This window comes from Natator depressus, chromosome 1, assembly GCF_965152275.1.
Source record: "Natator depressus isolate rNatDep1 chromosome 1, rNatDep2.hap1, whole genome shotgun sequence".
NCBI classification, from domain to species: Eukaryota; Metazoa; Chordata; order Testudines; family Cheloniidae; genus Natator; species Natator depressus.
The window spans coordinates 312,714,003-312,729,976 of NC_134234.1; positions in this window are offsets into that span (position 1 = coordinate 312,714,003).

Here is a 15,974-nt window from a genome sequence, read left to right on the forward strand (position 1 = left end):
TCCTGAGATTGTCTACATGTTACTTCTTACTGGGCCAAATTTGTCCTGAAAGTAACTCCAATTACACCAGGGTAACTTGGCCATTGTGTTTATGGACATTTTATATCTTAAAAATGTCACAGGACTTCAAAAATCCCACTCAGAGTGGTCCTGATTCAGCAAAGCACTGAAATATGTGCTTAAGTGCTTTGCTGAATTGGGGCCTTAGCAAAAACTCTATAAGTATATGCAGTAGGCGTGTCTAACCTATAACTGCCATGGGTGACCAGCTGAGCCATTTGTGATGCATTAATATCTCAAATGCTTCTGTGACCAGATGCTTAATATTCAGAAGAAAATGAGTTAGTAGATGTTAAAAAGAAATCTGCTCACTTAAGCAGAATAAAACAGGCCCTGGAAGTAATCAGGGACTACTTGAGTGTCCGCAAGAATTCATCAAGGCAGCTTTTTTGCCTAATGATCCAACCATGCCCATAAATTATTTGAGCAATGTAGTTTCAGCTAGTTTTTGTTTCAACTATAGGAGAAAAAAAAGATGCAATTTGATAAGAAGAGGAAATATAATCTCAACTATTGGTTTGTTTGTGTTTAAAGTCTGAAAATAACCATACATTTAATTTTTTTTAAATGTGTGAATTGTCTTCCAATGGGATCTCTCGCTGTCATCTCAGTAGCATGTTCATGGCTGTGAATTTTTTTCTCTGGAAGCCGGAGGATGGTTTTGTCTTGTAAAAAGTTAATAGGTAGGTGCCATCCAATAATTTATCCCAATCACTCAGAAGATCCACAGGAATTTTAGAGGAAAGTTGTTCCAGTGTGACAAATCCAATTTAGAACTGTACTCAAGTGCTCATGCAAATGTACTCATTTTTTTTAATTGAAGCAAATGAGATAAACTCTGTCGAGCAACAAATATTAATTTCTGTATTATGCAGTCTTGTTGTAGCCATGTCAGACCCAGAATATTCGAGAGACAAGGTGGGTGAGGTAATATCTTTCATTAGATCATCTTCTGTTGGTGAGAGAGACATGCTCTTGTGCTTAAACTGCGTAAGCTTAAAAGCTTGTCTCTCTCTCACCAACAGAAGTTGGTCCAATAAAAGATATTACATCACCCACCTTGTCTCTCTAATTTCTGTATTGCAATTTCTGACAGTGTTGGATTAAATTGGTCAAGAAACTTTTGCTCTTAAAAATGAGATTTGAAACTTTGAAAGTCTGGCAACATTTTGATAGTGGATTGCAGTAAACCATTGTTGTGATGAGGACACGCAAGGTTCCAATGTGCGTGTAAGAGACATGCAGTCGGACAAGTTCTGATCCCATTCAGAACCTAGCAGCAGGATCATGAGCACTGAATGCAAAGAGGCTATTCTTATTTCCATGCTATTATGCACACTTTTATAATGGGATTGGTCCTTATAAACACTAAGGGTCTTGAAGAGAAACCTAACATAGATGCCTTCTCTGGAACTAGCTATGTGCAAAGGCCACGACCTAGCAAAGAAAAGTATCCAGAAACATATATACCATGTTGATAAGATCAAAGGGCATTATCAAATGTTGAGAGAGGTCAACTTGAGCGTGAAAACGATAGTGGTTCAAACTACCAGCCCAGCATATTAGGTTTCAGCATTTGTAGTTAGATTCACTAATGGGCAAAAGGGCCATTACGGCTTGATAATTGGTATGGAAAGGTAGATGTGTCATTTTCAGCCACACAGACCCTGTAGCTAGTCAGACAGAAGTGGAGGAGCTGTGATGCACTGTGTTGTGGAAAAAGTAAATACATAAGAAGATCCTGCTCTTGAATCATATAAAATGATAGCTGTGACTTAATGCATTTTAGAAGATTTTAAGGCATTTAAAAACAAAAACTTATGTATTTCTAAAATGCAGATCTAATGGTTATTTACCTAGGAGTCTGTAGTAGAATAAATTGCCAGTGACAAATTATGTTCTGTTAAATGATCAACAAACATTATGCACCAAAACACAGAGCCCCAAGTGCTCCGGTGCATTCTCCATCAGAAATGCATGCAAAATACATTCAATAGACCTAAACTCATCCCAGTTTATCAGAAATATGTGCATTCATATTACATACAAAATGACACACACACACACATATTTTGTAGTAGTAACCATTTGAAATGAGATTTTAAATTAATTCCTAGAAAAATCAATCACTTACTGTGTCTCCCCTGCTGTTTTTCTGACTTCGTTACCCCTTCTCTCCCCCTCACTGCCATTAATGCATTTTTCATGTATCTTTTCCAGGTTATGTGAAAGCAGAAATGCAGTATTATTGTTGGCATGTTTCCTTAGTTAATCTCTTTTGACTTGCTGGGATTCCAGTGGGGCATTGGCACCAAAAAGTACTCAACAGTGGACTGCAGCGGCAAAGTAGTAGAACTTATTTGAGCTTATAATTCCATGAATCTATTCTATTTTGGATACTTATATAGCACATTACCATAATATCTGAGCACCTTACAGTCTTTAATGTCAGGTTTCAGAGTAACAGCCGTGTTAATCTGTATTCGCAAAAAGAAAAGGAGTACTTGTGGCACCTTAGAGACTAACCAATTTATTTGAGCATAAGCTTTCGTGAGCTACAGCTCACTTCATCGGATGCATACTGTGGAAAGTGTAGAAGATCTTTTTATATACACACCAATGTATTTATCTTCACAACACTCTTGTGAGGTAGGGAAGTACTAATTATCCTAGTTTTACAGATGGGGAACTGAGGAACAGAGGCTAATTAGGCTCAGATTTTTTTTACAATTTATGTAGGTGTTGTTCTGCTCAGAGTCGTAATGCTTAACTGATTTAGGGGCCTAAACATCATTTTCAGAAAGTGACTTAGGTACTTGGGAAGCTGATTTTTAAAGAGATTTAAGCACATAAGCAGGCAGATAGGCACTTAAGTCCACAATATAGGTGCCACTGACATTTTCAAAGCTGCAGGTAAGGGGCTTCCATACCCCCTAGATGCTTACGTCCTCTCGGTACCTATGTAACCCAACCATGAGGTGTGGCTGCAGCTTTTTCTCCTCAGGGGTATGGGTCCTGGATTTGCCTATGAAGTTACCTGGTGCCTCCACCCAAAGAAATGCCTCATAGTGCAGAGAACACAGAGGACTGTCCCATGGGAAAATATTCAACTCCTAATCTCATGCAAAGGAGTGTCAGTCAGAACACACAAAAATAAAATAGTTATCAAAATCCCCAGAGTAATGAAACAGTAAGCAGGGCATTATCAGGAATGGGGAACTCAAAATAGGGGCTAGTGAAAAAAGGATCAGGATAATAAAAGACAAAAATTATCAATACATAAACTCTCCCCCTCCCAAAAATTACAGCCAACAAATGCCACTCTGCTCCCTCCCAGCACCTGCCTACCCAAATAGTGAGTATAGTCTCAGTCTTTGATAGGTGGTGCAGTGCTGAAATCAGTGGCCATTTAAAAACATAATATAAGAATAAATCCTTGTGGCTCTTTGGTCTGGAATTCCAATGTGCAGTCAGTCTGGCTCTTGGGTAGCCTGACCTTGCCTCTCTCCTCAGCCTCCTGTGTTACTGATCTCTGCTGAGATGACACTGTTCAGTGTCCTGGAAATCCCCAAAGAACTGAAAGTCTTCCCTTGCATAGGAAACTGGAGGGTAAAAGTGTCCGCTCTGGCTGTATAGTGACTTTCCCTACTGCACTCTAAACATAGACAAAACAGAAAGCAAAACCAAACCCTTTGTTTCTCAGTCCTGGCTCATGATTGCTCCTGCTAGTGTTGCAAGGGGTTCTAGCTCTGCGCGTAGGCAATCTGGGAAACAGAGTTGTGAGACTTTGCCACCATTACTGCCCTAGTTGGGGGCAAGTCCCCTAGAGGCTCAGTGTGTTACTTCAGGAGCAACCCCTTCCAAGGAGTTTACACCCTCCCCCACATGAGAAAACTTCATTAAACATTTAAATTAATACATAATAAAAAACATCAATAATACACAACACAATGTCCTATTAAAACTTGAGGACAACATAGAAGGGTTTTGAACACTGGATAGTACACTTCTGACACCCACTTATGAAGCACCTGGAGAGTCACCAGAGGATTCATGGGTTAACCTTATAATGGGTTTTATCTCTCATCCAGAGCATCTGGGTACCGCTGGATTTTTGGTGGCAGTAGGGCTAGGGCATGCACTCTGCAGCTTAGTCTCCACTCCTGGGCTCTTCCTTTGTAATCATGGCCATATCTTCTGGATTTTGTGGGAGAATTAAAAGTTCTGCCAAAGGGTTTAACTCCCCTAGAGCAGTATCAGGTATAGAGTGATCAGATATTGGAGGTTTTGTTGCAAATGGAGTTTTAGTGTAATCATGAGTCTTGTCCCTTCCAAACATAATCAGATTGATGTGCTCATAAACTGTTTCTCCACACAGGAAACTATACTCACTATTAGTATCTGAAACAGCCAGTTCTTCAGCTATAGCTGAACATGCTATATCAGGAGAAGGTGCAGAATGCAGTAACATCCTCTTGCCTGTATTTCTGCTTCTTATGATAGGAGTCCTTTGAAGACCTGTTTGGGATGTGATTACTGCTTAGGGTAAATAGTTCAATTGGTAACAGATCATTCCTGTGGAGAGTCTTGTTAGATCCTCTCCCATCCTCTGACAGAACTTTATAAACAGGTGGATTCAGTAACTTTTCTATAGTGCCATAGGGGTCAACTTTCCACCAATCTGCAATTTTATGTTTTCCCTGAAATCCAAAATTCCTTCTTAAGATGTGCTTGCCAGTTGCAGGATATGATTTCTTCTTCAGTTATCACAGCGGACCTTGTTAGATTCCTTGCTTTTTCTTGCAGCATCCATTGCTGTTTTATAGGCCTCCTTTAGCTGCTTTCTTAGTTGATTAACACTATGACAGGGGCCCTGTGTGTTGAGCTGGAGTGCCCCCATTGGCCTAGTGCGGGGTTGGTACACCCTGTCACCCAGTCGTCGGGATTCCCCGTTAAGTGGGTGATTTCAGTCCAGTGGGTCCTGGCCCCCTGATTGGATCACTTAAACGAACAGTCCATGGTCTCTGGGTGGGCAAAACAAACAAAGAGTCTGGAGCCCTGCAGCCTCCTGGCTGGGGCAGGCGGTGGTACTCGGGGAATTAGCCCCATGGGCAGGGCAAAACTGCAATCAGGCTGCAGCCCCGGGGCGGGGCAAAGCAAACAAACAGTCTGTAGGCCTTACTTCCCCCTGAGCAGGGATGTACAGCAGGCAGCAGCCTTCTCAGCGGGTGGCGGCTTGGCTTCCCTGGCAGTCTCTGGAGTCGGCAAGTTGCCTTGAGCGCAGTCCAGTCTTCGGGCTCTACCTGCAGGAACCAGCAGTGTACATCCTTCCTCCTCTGTCGCCCACCCTGACTGAGCTGGACTGTCTCCTTTTATCTGGCTTCTCCACCTGGAGCACGCACAGCAGGGGAAAGGGGGCATGGCCACCTGGGCCCACAATGATTGGTCCTTCCCTGGCGGCCCAGTTCAGGGTTGGTACACCCCATCACGAGCACACTGGGGCTATGTCTCAGGGTAAGCTCCATCAGCTGGCACAAATCTGCTGGCAGTCTGGCTTCTCTTCCAAACAGTAAGTAATTTGGAAAAATATCCAGTCGACTCATTTTTTGTACAGTTACAGACTTGAACCAGAAACCTGATGTGCTGACTCCATTTGGGTTTTCGATTGGAACTTAAAGTGCTCAACATGTTTAACGGTGTTCTGTTAAATCTTTCTGGCTGATGGTCTCTTTGGGGATGGTATGGCATGATTCTGGATTTCCTCACAACCACCATTTGCAACAATCCTTTAACAAACTCACTCGCAACATCTCTTACTTGATCTGAATGGATTCTACAAGGCAATCCATAGTGTAAAAAGAACTTTCCCCACAACACTTTAGCGACGGTAGTGACTTTTTGGTCCCCGGTGGGGAAAGACTGCATACTAGGTGAAATGATCTGCTACTATGGACATGTTTCTAATGTTCTTAGTATCATTCTCCACAATTACAAGGTCCATGCATACAAGATCAAGGGGTCCACTGCTGGTGATGTTAACCAGATTTTCTTGGCAATGTCTTCCTCTGTATACATCTAAAAAAAGCCTTGCAATGCTTTCCCACACCATTAGCCACATGTGGCCAATAGAACTGGCATTTCACTAAATCAAGTGTCTCATTCACGTGCAAGTGTCCCTTTATGGTGGGAAGGTAGTACAATCCTCCTAAACTTAACCAGAAGTGCTAGTTGTTTTTTCAGGGCTGCTGAACCTTGACTTGTGAGATATAGCAGACCATTTCTGAGGGTAAGCTTACTCCATTCTCTTAAAAGCATCTTGGTGAGAAGACTTTTCTGACAATTCTGGCCATCCCCTCTCTAGAGCATAAATAAAGTCTGTCAAATCCATGTTTCTTATCACTGAGAGAGAGAGAGAGAGAGAAAAGTTCAGACCTCTGTCCATAAATATAAGCATCATGTTTTAATAATTGTTGTATCTGGCTGTGTTGAGCAGAGCATCAGCTATTTGATCCGTTGATACTGACCAAACAAAGAAGAAAGAAGAGACTATCATTTCAGCTAGCGGCATTTCTTACTGTTTCAGGACAGCACTGCATGTCCACACAGGCCTCCTTAATTTTTTGGAGCCTGTTTTCATTAGTACCATTTCCTCATAACAGCAATAAATCTGATATGACCAGAACAGTTTGTAAGAGCTACGTATAACAGTCAGATTTCATATATTCATACTCTACACAGGATAGAACTTGTTTTCAGGTTTACATTTTGTCATTATTTAATTTAATGGCACACCTTATGAGTTCAGAAAAACAGACAAACTTATACAGAGTAACAAATTTAACCCTTCAGTTACTCAGTCAATATGCACTTGGCCATGTGCCTGTGTAACTGAAGTAAAACTACAGATCATGAAAATCACATACATGAACGTAGCCGTTGTTGTTAAATGTGAGTGAGGTGTTATGGTGACTGATGATTAGTATTAAGGATGTTGATCTGTAGACTAACTTTACCATCCAGTATGTTGAGGAATCATTATGGTAGAAATTCTTTCGACACTAATGAGAAGGAGTCCAGCTTACTGTATAATTGTATTTGTTTCAGGAAAAAGAATAGGGTGTTTCTGCATAATCTGACTTCAATGCTTTCAGAGGGAAGGTATTACTACACATTTTTTCTCCTTTCCTGGAGGTTTTGGAATGTTATAATTTAAGCAACTCACTGTAATACAGTCATTCTTTATAAGAGAAGGTGGTAAATACTAGCTAGTGATTTTACAGTAAAATCCTATTGATCAGTCAAAATACTATTTTATAGTAATTTTATTGCTGTAGTAATTTGTAACTAATTGGGAAAGATAGTATTTCTTCCCTGGAAAAAAGGAGACTGGTAAAATTAAAGAGAAGAGAAAAATGGTAAAATACAAGAGGAGAGAAGAGCCTTTTTTCATATAAAAGTGAATATATTGTGAGTTAGGAAACATGAGTGAAACTACGTTGTTATCGTTATAATTATCCCCACATTCCATCTCTAAAACAACGGAAGCACACAACCAATTCAGTTCAGTTTCGATCTGCAATATACATAGGAAAACACATAAATGTCTGGTCACACAGTTAAAATGTTAGAAAAATACATTTGCTGAGCATAATATTTAAATCCTGTCTGAGGTTTTTCTCCTCAAAATGAGAATCGTGCTGTATATGTTAAAGGAATACAGGTGGTAGATAAACAGACATATTCCAAAGCAGAAGCATGCATATTATTAAACTGATTATACGCCTTTTCTTATGTTCTCTGATTTCTGCTTAAACTAGAAATCGAGCTACATAGTCCCTGGCTTAACCTCATTAAAGTCAAAGGAACTTCGGGTTGAAATTGGTCCCTAATATCTCTCAATATCCATGTTATTCCTTTTATGCTGTAGCTGAATCTTGTATTGAGGTAAAATATTTTGGGCCTGATCATTCAGTTCTTCACCCCAAACTCTAACTGGGTCAGATTCAGTACTGCTGTAAATGGTGATGTTATATAGTAGTGGTAACCACTCCATAGTTAAGACTGAAGCTAGTTGTTCATTAGAAACTGGATTTACAATCTCCCTCCCTCGCCGCTTCTACAAAAAGAAGCCACATTTATCCTGAAGTTTCATATTGTACATTTCCTCCTGGGCTCAGATGTCTAGCAACTAAATTAAAATAATGATATAACACTCATGCATTTGTCTATGTGATTTGTTACTATTCAATATAAAGAAAAAGCATAACTGGCAGAATTATAACTTAATTTATTTTACCCTCTTCAATATATTAAATCATGTCAATCACAAGTTGAGTATGATTTTAAGGGAGCATAGCTAAGATGCCCCCAATCCTGCACTGAAATAAAGAGGCTCCTCATGGGTGCAGAGGTCTCTTTCCAGGATCGGGGCTTAATAATTAAAAATCCTAATTTTGATACAGATGGCAAATAGCAAGCAAGCAGGGTTGCAATACATTTATCATTCCATAATAATTTTCAAATCTGCTGTGAGGCAGAAACAGATTGTTTTAAAGCGTGAGGCACTGTACTTGCATTACAGTTACAATCTGTGAAAAATCTCATTGCTTTCTTAAAGTGGAGCATGTTTAAAGGAATGCAGTATTTCTGAAAATTACCAAAGTCAAGGTGGTGAGAAGAGGTTGTAATAGCTATCAGTCGATTGAACTGCACTAAAGATCCCCGGTGTGTATAAATAACAACACAAATGTTGAGACTGGGGTGGCAATGCTTGTGGAAGCATGATCCATGCAATTTGCTGGTTTGCCTGATTTTGTTGGAATGATGAAAAAACACCTGCTGGTTGTTAAAAGCCATCATGATATCAGCCGTACTGAAAAAAAAAAAAAGAACTTTTACCATCTGCACATATTCCTGTAACTTTATAGTACGTAGCCCCATTAGTTTAACAGAACGCTTATGAAAAAAGCTAATGACAATTGACAATCTGATGCACCCGTTTTTTTCCTGATTTTTTTGCATAAGGAATGGCAAATAGCCCTTTTTCAATTAAATTCAACTGCACTGTGGGAAAAGATGCTTCTTAATTCTGTTTCTAGGTCTCAGATAAGCTCTTCCTTATGGGATTCTCCTTTATTATGATTTTTTCTTATTGTTAGTAACATGTTATTTTTGATGATAACCTGACTGGGGAATCTGCATGTGGATTTTTCATTTAAAAACAAAAACACAAAAACACAACCAATCATTTACCAGATTTTGAAGGCCAGATTTTGATATCCATACTCTCCTTGAGTCCACTGATGGCTACGGTACTACTCAGAGAGTAGTGTGCTGTTCATCTTGTGAATAAGGGCATCAGAATCTGGCCCGTATTAAATAATATCATCAGCATACTTTTCTACATTAAAGTGTTCAAAACAGAAGAATATAATGAGAAAAAGATAAAATTATTTGAATGAATAAATCTGCCTTTTTGTTCAAGCACTGGGATGCTTTTAGGTGTTTGTAGCAGTCACTTTCAGTAACCTGTCCAGTTCAGTAGCTATAGTGCTGATCATGTATTCAGATTCCTTTTTTCTCTATTTGACTGATAGTGTGTGAGAATTGGGTGGTTTATGATATTGTCTCCCTTTCTAACTTGAGTCTTCAGATAAAGGTTCACTGTATCATTCTGCACTGTTAAATAATACATTTTATGAATGTATGCCTTTTCTGATAGCATAAGTCAATAACTTGTAATTTTTCATTTGGAAGACACTGTGTATGTTTGTAAGCTGGCCATCATCTTCAAAACTGAACCTTGATTCTCTTTCAAAGAGCTCAAGGAGAGTGGTTACATTATGCATGTTCTCAGAATTTCTATTCTGCTCTACAATAAAAATAGCTTTTAGAGTGTTTTCAGATTTTGACAAAAATATCGTCTTTTTTGCCCTGAAAATATTATGCACTAAGATGTTATAAATAGAAGTTCAAATAACCAGTGAACTTCAGTTGTTCTCTTTGACGCCATTGGCTTGAATGCATACGTGAGAAATTTGAAATGATAATCATTAATTTAAAATGTGGTGAAAGCATATCATTTAATAGTATCATATCATTTAAAACTCTGATTCAGGAAGGTACTTAAGTGTGTCCCTAACTTCAGGTATGCAAGTAGTCCCATCAAAGTCAAGGGCATGTGCTTAAATACATTCCTGAATCAGGTTCTAAGGATGGATCCTGTGCACAAGGAAGTCAATAGCAATTCTGCCATGGATTTGGTGAGAGCAGGATCTGGCCCTTAAACCTTATCTGCATGATTCATTATATGATCAATTAAATTTTTTTCAACTAGACTCCGTATTAGTCCTGGGGGAATTTTTTGTGTATGTATTGTTACAGACATAGTTGCTGACAGGTCTGTTGAAAGAAATTACTGAAATAATTGAAACTGGAGTGTTTATATAGTGGTATTTTAACAAATAAAATATGCAGAATTTTAAAATATTGTGTGTGGAATTTTTAATTTTTTGGCACAAAATTCCTCCAGGAGTACCATATTCACGTTTACCAGGATATTCTGACTAAGGCTATATCTACCCTTCAAGATGGAGGGGTAAATTCCAGCATGAGGAGACATACTTGTGCTAACACTGATTGAGCTAGCATGCTAAAAATAGAAGTGTAACCACTGCAGCATGAGTGGTGGGATGAGCTAGCTGCCCTGAGAATGATCCCATCTGAAATCATAGGGACATATGTGGGTGGCTAGCTTGTCATGTCACTGCTACTACACTCTATTTTTAGTGCAATAGCTCAATCAGAGCTGGCACAGGTATGTCTTCTCAAGCTGGAAATTACACTTCCAGCTCGAAGTGTAGACCTACCCTTAGTCTACACATTAACAACACAAACCTGCTCCCATTGAAGTCCGTTAGAGTCCTTCCAATGAGTTAAGTGAGAGTTGGCTCAGCACCTTACCAAGAATGAATAGTTAATATGATACTTTTTAGCACTAAGCAGAACAGTAAGGATTGTAGTGATAAAAAATTGCCCTGTAGAGTCCGGAACTTGATCCTACAATCTTTACTCACATAAATAATCTAACAAGGGTAAGGAATATGGAATCAAGCACTTGGACACCATATAGTAAGGCTTTTTAATTATATATTAATGACTATAGAAAAAAAGTGTGTGAGCATGTAATTAAATACTGTATCATAATGAATACCCACAATGGGCAGAGTTAAGGTTGCATTACCAACCTTAATCCTGGCATTTCCTAATTTTTGAGTGCTCAACTTTTCAGCCCTAAATGTTATTTTAATGAAGTTTTTAAAATGTGATCTAGATCTAAGTTCTTATACTGCCCTCATCCCTGTAGCATCTGAGTGACGTCTAGTAGCGCATTTAAGCAACATGGCTAACATCTGTCATTGTGGGTTGTTCTGTCTGCCATCCTCCCCAGGGGGAGAGCTGTCTGTGCAGTGAAGTGTTTTGTTTTGGCCGTTCTCTGTTGTTTTTTAAATATACATGTTATATCCATGGAAAAGGAGGTAACCCATTGCTACACTGATAGCAAGGCCACAAGTAATGCATTTATTGGGAATGCAATAAAATACATACATAACAATGGATAACAATACTAAAACATAAACAAAAAATCTTTCTGTCCTTGGAAATACTTTGTAAGACAACCACATTAAAAGCTAAAGCCTTATAAAGCCATTTATGCTATCATTTACTAAAATCCTGTCCTAATGTAGTCAGGAACAAAGCTCTCATTGAATTCAAAGGGGCATTATTTTATTTAGTGTATCACAAACAATAATGCTGGTTAAGATAATACTTACGTTACTTCAGTATTTACCCCAAATAATTTGCCTTACAATAAGATTATATAGTATGTGTGATTTTACTTAAGAAAACCCACTAATGAACCCCTTTATTCTTTTCTATCTCCCAAATGCTACTCAACTGCAGTGGGAGTTTTGGGTGTATAAATAATGCAGAAACACATTAATTTATAGCTAAGATCATGTAGCTATTTTTCAAATGTGTCGGAGATGCTTAATACAGCTTCAGCAATAAATAAAACCAGAATCCTTTCCAATACCTGACTGTGCACTGAGCTTTGCCAGGTATTTTAGTCCGCAGACAGTGACAGTAATTGTTTGTCTAAATGTGGTCATGCATTTGGGTGCACATTTTTGGTGCACACAGTTTGCTGTCGCACTATCAATAAAGTTATAACAAAATATCTGTTGCTAAACACTTTTATGTGTTAGCCCTCAGGGGGACGTGCTCAGGAATTTAAATGTGACCGCTTTTGAAGGGGCACGTTAAAGACACACAAATGAAAGGTTTGCCTGAGCACTCTCAGATTTCTCGGGACCCCTCTGGCAGGGACACCCAGCAGCAAGGAGGCACTGGCTCTCCTGGCACTCTCTGTGTCCCTGCAGTTCAGGGAGGGAGGAAGCAGCAGCAGGGCTGCTGGCTGAGCTCCTCCTCAGCCCCTACAGCTGCTGCATCTCCTTCCTGGCTGCTGGAGTCCCAGGGCTGGCTTTGCAGATCACCCGCTGAGGTGAGTCCGGGGTGGAGGCAGAGGCAATGCATGGGACTCCAGCAGCAGGGAAGGAGAAGCAGCAGCTGTAGGGATGGGGAGAGCTTCCTCCTTCCACAGGCTACTGGGAAACATGGATATTTTTTCGGGGGTGGAAGGGCATGCCCCTGTTAGCACACCAAATGCTCATTGCAGTGCTACATACTCTGCTCTGAATTATTTCTTCCCTAGCAGTGCCACTGTTCCATCAAACCAGACATAAAAATAATCCAATTTAAAAATGTGCTATCTTAGAACTTCATTTCCTAGAGCGACGTCATGCCACGCAGATTTCATATTCATTTTAATAAGGAGGTCTGCTTAAAAGCTTGTGGCACAGTATGGCCTTTATATTACATTTACAAGTGTTAAAAATCAAGGGGGAATACTTGGTACCCAAATTAGAAAATTATATCTATCATATTGCACTAAGGCTCTGATTCAACAAGTTATCTTTAAAGCTAGGCAAACATGCTTATGAACCTTGCTGAACTGGGGCCTAGGGAGGTTGTGAAATACTTATCACTCGAGGTTTTTAAGAACAGGTTAGACCAGGAATCAGCAACCTTTGGCATGCGGCCCATCAGGGAAATCCGCTGGCGGGCCAGGACCGTTTTTCTACCTGCAGCATCCGCAGGTTCGGCTGATCGCAGCTCTCACTGGCCGCAGTTCGCCATTCCAGGACAATGGGGGCTGCGGGAAGTGGCGTGGGTCGAGGGGTGTGTTATGCATCCTGGACCACTGAAGTCAATGGGAGTTTTCCCATTGATTTATATGGGAGAAGGATCAAGCCCTTGATCTAATGCTGACATGCTCTAATGCGAATAACAGCGTGTGACGAACTGATTGCATTTTTTTCTCCCATCAGGAGTTTTACTTTTCTGGGTCGCAATTTCAAAAATTATTAACATTTGGGAAATAATTTATAGCTAGATGTTTTTATATCTTTGGCCAAATATATAAAAGGAATTTTTGAAAAATTTGAAAATATTAACATTGTTCAGCAAATACTTGACCAGCTATACAGCTCGTTGATTACTCCCAAAAGTATTTGTCAAATAAAGTGTTTGATGAATATTGCTGTTTTTCAACTAATACTTTATTAGATCATCTCTAGCTCTTTATAAGTAAATCATTTCCTGATATGGCTGAACCATAGTAGAGATAATGCACAATCAGATAAATATTGTACTGGGACAGCATGAAGTCAAGTGCCTCTTTTTTACCAGCTCTTCATTCACTATGATTATTAAACAAGAAATAAAGTTACCAGAAATACAGCTAAGGTGTCCCCAAATTAGGCTGTTTTGGAGACTGAAAAAAATATACTTGTCCTCTTGGGTAAGACATTTCTTTTTCTATCCTTCCCCTGGACTTACTGGTTGAAAAAGTTAAATCCGAAAAAGACAGTTTAGGACAAGAGGCCAACATATACACTTCAGTAAATGATTCTTTACATTCATTTAATGCAGCAGAACAATGGGGACAACAGAGCTTTTCATTGTAGCTATTGTAAGAAAAGGCCAAAACTTTTTTTAAAAAGGCTTAGGGCTTACAAGCAGCAAGTGACAGTACTTAAAATACAAATTATTTGCAAATGTGAAATGATAACTGTGATGGGATCCCCCTGGGGTGACACTTGGAACTGGGGTACCACAGAGCCTGCCTGACCCACCAGCCTGGGATCCCTTTTCATACTGTGGTGCTGTGATAAATTGCCAAACTCTCCAAGCTTGCTCTTTCACCAGCATACACACAGACAGAGGCACACCCAGCTACAGCTTCACACACAGATGCTGAGATCAGCCCTGCATGGGAAGGCTCAACTAAGGCATCTCCCAGTTGCTAAGGCACACAGCCCCCTCTGGAGGATAAACCCAAAATTATACCATCTTGTGTTCCTCCCTCAATGTGGAGAGAGATATGCAGCAGCTTTCTGCCCCAAGTTATAATTTCTACACACTGGTTTTAGACAAAACAAAAGCAAGTTTATTAACCACAAAAGATAGATTTTAAGTGATTATAAGTGATAGCAAACAGATCAAAGTAGATCACCTTAGTAAATAAACAAAACCGCAAACTGAGCTTAACATATTAGATAGGTAAGATATGAATTAGCAAATTCTCACTGTGAATGATAAACAGGCTGGCAGATTCTTAAGGCACAAGCTGCTTTGGCTTTCCCAGGTTTTCATAGGCTACAAATCCCTCTAACCTCAGACCATCACTTCACACAATTCAGTCCTTGCCCCTCAGGTGTTTCCAGGTGTGTTATAGGGAGAGTGAGGTACCATCATGATGTCATTGTCCCCTTTTTATATCTTCTTCCCACTCGCTGGAAAGTTCTTTTCCTGTGACCGGGGTCAAAGAGTTCCCATTGTGTAGTGATATCTCTGAGAGGTTTCTATTGTACACAGTTCCTGGGGTAAATCGTGTGCTTGTGTGTATTTCCTCAATAAGCCATTAACATTGTGTGGCCTTTTTACTGTTGTACCTGAAAGGCTGCTTCTGAGTGTATTCAACCTCACAACATGTTTCAATAACACACACATAGCCAAACTTCATAACTTCACATACGACAATAGCACATACCATCCAATGAGATATTAATGTCTAGCAGATCAAGACTTTTAGAATGATACCTCACAAAGCATATCCTAATTACATGATACTGGTGAATATTGGGGTGCCAGGGTGTCACAATGACATATTTCTCAGTGAACTAGGAAGGGACATTTTTAGACTAGGGAAGAAAATCACACATGATTCTCTCTCATGATCCCCTTCCTCAAAGGTTCATGTTGTTCCATAGAGATGGTTCTAGTGTGGCATTATGCTCTCTCACAGAAATTACTGGATAGAATTGATCTCTTCCATTGCTAATGTGGATCCCAACAAGTGCTGTAAAAGGATTTTGTGTGTGGCTGATAGACATCTTAGAGTGTACGATGGTGAAAGATAACTATGCCATAATTATTTTAAACTAGACCATTTAACTTAAGTTTCATTTTTGTTCTTCAGGGCCTGATGGTAAAGGGGCTTTTCTGATACCCTCCTTCCACATTTAGTTATGGGTTGGTTCAACTCTTACTGTACAAAAGGGACAGACATTTCATGATAAGCCAGAAGTAAATGGCTGATAATGAGTTCATGTCATGTAATCCTTCCCTATCAAGCTGTGGTTTTCTGTAAGATTAAAGGGGATTCATATATCACTGTTGTCTTATCTGCTAATTCACTAACACTAGGCACAGGACACACATTATTTTATCTTTTTCATTGCTATATTCATTGTTAAACACTGATACTTTTTTTTACAAACCATTGATTG